The sequence below is a fragment of the Choloepus didactylus genome, chromosome 12 (genome assembly GCF_015220235.1).
Source record: "Choloepus didactylus isolate mChoDid1 chromosome 12, mChoDid1.pri, whole genome shotgun sequence".
NCBI classification, from domain to species: Eukaryota; Metazoa; Chordata; class Mammalia; order Pilosa; family Megalonychidae; genus Choloepus; species Choloepus didactylus.
In genome coordinates this window covers 75,120,295-75,124,294 of record NC_051318.1, presented here as the reverse complement: position 1 = coordinate 75,124,294, position 4,000 = coordinate 75,120,295, and the positions used below count along the sequence as shown (strand labels likewise).

The following is a 4,000-nucleotide window of genomic DNA, read 5'->3' as shown; positions in this document are numbered from 1 at the left end:
TTATCTTCTGTGTCTGCTTATTTTTTATTCAAGACTCTGAATAATGTTATCTTACTGTAGAAGAGATTTACTTTTGATTCTGATGATCAAGCTAATTGCACAAGCAATTCTAGGCCAATTTTAGTCAAAATTAAATTGATCCTATTTGAAGCTGGGTTTCAATCTCTGTGATTTCTAGTCTATTTCCTACTTGTCGTTACTTCTGGAGTGTAGTATTTTCAGGTATAGCCTAAAAGCCTAGGAAGACCCTGCACTCTGTCTTTTGTCCTTTTAGCCCTATGAATCTGCTGAATTCTGTGCTCAGGTTTATAAAATTATAGAATTCTTGTAGAATTGTGGAATTCTCACAGAATGGGCAAATGCCTCAAGAGCAAAGCTTTGTCAACTGTCAACTCCCTCTTTGGACTTTTCCTTTCTACCAGATTGGGGCTTAGCCCCCCAAATTTTCTTTGCCTTGCTAGTTCTCAAAGGTGTTTGAAGAGGTGTTTTTATATTATGTACAGTCTTTATGGTTTTTCTAAGAGGTTAAGTTAGTCAGACATGTACTTGCTAAAAAGCAGTAATCTTACAACACCATTATGACACAGTAAGTGTATTTAACTTTGGTTGCCATGGACAGTACAGCATCCTCTTTGAGGAAACATACTGCAGTACAAACAGTGATTCTGATACCAAGTGGGATATAATGGATGTCCAACAGTTACCATATGGTGATCTAATGGATATCTCCATTACCCAGTGGTTGCATATTGAAGATGGACTTTGTCTAGGAACCTTTGCAACAATGAGGATGACAGAACCCAAAATCTGAGTATATATTTGAGTATATGACTTCTTTTGCTCTTGTGGCTGGCAAGCTTAAGGTAATTTTTATTGTACAAGGAGCAGGTTTTATAACAGAAGTAAGTTACATTCTTGCACAGCATTGAAAAGTACTGTTTCTGCAATTTTCAACTACAGTAAACTTTTTCATAAAGTAAAAGAAGCAAAAGTAAACTTAGCAAATAGGATTTTTTAACTCTGTGGATGGTTAATTGTGTCCGAGGTGTACACACTGGGAATTCTATAAGAGAGAATTAATTCTATAGAACCATAGAGACTGCTAGGAAGGTGATGGCTGTAGAGTTCCTGCATATGACAAATTATCTTAAATAAATAACATTGCCACACAGGGTTCTAAATTCAAAGTAAAATGTCTTTCAAAAATCCTTTATTAAGTCAATCATTTAGCCAAGATTTTCAGTTTCACTGACAGTTATTTATTGGAAAAAGAAAAAAAATGTTCTATGATTCTTTTTCAATTCTCACATATAATAAAACCAACAACTTGCTTAACTAGCATCCTGGGAAGAGATGAAAATATGTTAGTACTTTCTCTTGCTTATGTCTACAAATTTAAAGTTCACCTCAGTAATTTTACTCTGGATTCTGTAAAGGGAGATTTGAAATTAATTCTCCATATATTTTGCATTATTAAAATATACCTTAACAACAGACCAATCCTGATGAGTCAAAAATTAATTTTGAGAAACATTGATAATATACAAAAAAAGCAAGATTTTTCATACAATATTAAAATACAAAATATTTGGATACACAACTGCAGAATAAGTTTAATAAAACCTAATCACATTATTGTGAAAATTTCAAGAGAACAATCATTATGAGATAAATTTTTGAAAACAATAATCCTTACCATTTTATAAAATAAAAAAAATATATAGCAGCTAATCTCAATTATCTCTAGCATAGTGATTTAACTTGGACTTGACTATTTTCTATAAGCTCTTTCATTTATCCATTTTTCAAAAAACTAGAATGCAACCAGTTTTCAAAAGTTTACAAACTATACTTTTATCTTAATCAGTTTTGATCTCATATTCATTATACGCTTAGAAAATGACTTAAGATAATATGCAGCCCGCGCGTCGGCGTCCGCGGAGCATTGAGGGGAGCCAGACCGGCCGCCGTCGGGTGTGAAGAGAAAAAATGACACTCCAGTGGGCGGCAGTTGCAACCTTTCTTTATGCTGAAATAGGACTCATTTTAATCTTCTGTCTACCTTTTATTCCTCCTCAGAGATGGCAGAAGATTTTTTCCTTTCATGTCTGGGGTAAAATTGCAACTTTTTAGAACAAGGCTTTCCTTACTATTATAGTCTTATTGATTGTTCTGTTTCTAGATGCTGTGAGAGAAATAAGAAAATATTCCTCTACTCATGCTATGGAGAAGAGCTCAACCAGCAGACCTAGCACCTATGAACATACACAGATGAAACTTTTTCGGTCTCAAAGAAATCTTTATATTTCTGGATTTTCATTATTTTTTTGGCTTATTGAGACGTCTTGTTACCCTTATTACTCAACTGGCAAAAGAACTATCAACCAAAAGAGTGCTTAAAACTCAAGCAGAGAATACTAATGAGGCTGCCAAAAAATTCATGCAAGAAAATGAAAAACTAAAAGAGGTCTTGAAAAGCCATGGTAATAAAGAGGAATACATTTTGGAAGCAGAAAATAAAAAACTACTTGAAGACCAGGAAAAACTGAAAACTGAATTAAAGAAGACTTCAGATGGTAACTTCGTGTGCATGTGCAAATGTGGAAAGACTAGCATGGTATTTTATGCTGTTATACTTCACTGTTTTCCCTAAAACAAAACTAATGCCTAAACATCCTTCTGGCAAAAATATCAAGAATGACCTATCTCTAAATTCCTGCTAAAATATGAAGATAAAACATTGTTTCAGCCAAGAGAAACATGCTCTGTTATACAGAAAAACATGTAGGTGTTTCAGATCTGTGTTGTAAATACAGATGTTCCTGGCTTAGCAAAAGAACTATATTCCTGAAAAGTTATTGTAAACACATTTTTGTAAAATGAGTCACATTTTTCCATCATCATATATTGCTTCTTTCAGAGAAGCAATTGCAGGGGGGCAGTTTTGGTTACATGAAAATATACTTGGCTTTTCTCAGGCCCTAATATTTCCTACCTTTAAGATAAAAGGAAAGCATTCTCTGAAATAGATAGGCATGGAATAAGCAAACTCTGGGACGTCAGCTGAGAATGTGGGCACCACATTCCAAAATACATTGCAATATGGGCATGAGATGAGCATCCTAACTCCATTTCCCTGAAGGCAGGTATTTCTTCTCCTACATAAAAAAAAAAAAAATAGTTCTGATAGTATTTTTTTCTTCTTAGTGAAAGAACAAATTATTATTGCCTGCAGCCACATAGTACAGGAAAATAGATACCCAAAGTCTAGAGTCATCCCAAAAAACTCTGAAAGTTTGTGGCTTGACCCCCAGGCAGCATGTCTGCTTACAATAGTTGTTCCTTGATGTTGCCCAGACACTGGGAAATCTCTTCCACTATTTTAAAGGGATATAAATTAGAAAATGTTCAGTGACTGAAGGATCTGCTTCACACCATTTGCAAGTTTAGATTTTCTTTAAGAAGGCTCAGTATAGTAGAAGTTCCCTGTAATATAACTTAGTATTATTGAAGATCTATTTATATTGTTTGGATAGGTTTTATTTCATCTGGGTATATTTGAATTTGAGATGGAAAGTAGGAAAATAAAAGTTAATTCTGCAAAACAAAACAGAATTCATGGGAGGGTATTTCATGCAACACAAAATTCTTTACTCACCATCCTACTTCTTATTTAAAGTTAAAAAAAAATAGTTTTGTGACAATAAATAAAAAATAAATTACCCTTCTAGACAAGGTGTTATGGCACATGATTGGTATAGTTTAGCACAAAATTCAAGAATCTTGTTCTAGTTAGTACTGTTGCCTCATCTGTATTCCAAAAGATTTGGAACATGATTAAGAAATTTTATCATTTGTATGAAACAGCTACCTTACCCTCTACATTAAGCATTTCAGGAGAGAAGCTAATGTTCTCTTTTTACCCAGCATAAAACATTGTTCTAATCCTTATGAAAAAAGCAAGGGGCTATTTCCAAGATACCTTTAATTAGGAAAAAAA

At 33.7% G+C, this 4,000-nt stretch overlaps 1 pseudogene; it reads left to right on the top strand.

The window, feature by feature from the left end:
• The first annotated feature begins 1,944 nt into the window (after positions 1-1,944).
• LOC119507158 lies at positions 1,945-3,683 on the top strand (annotated as a pseudogene).
• The last annotated feature ends 317 nt before the right edge of the window (positions 3,684-4,000 follow it).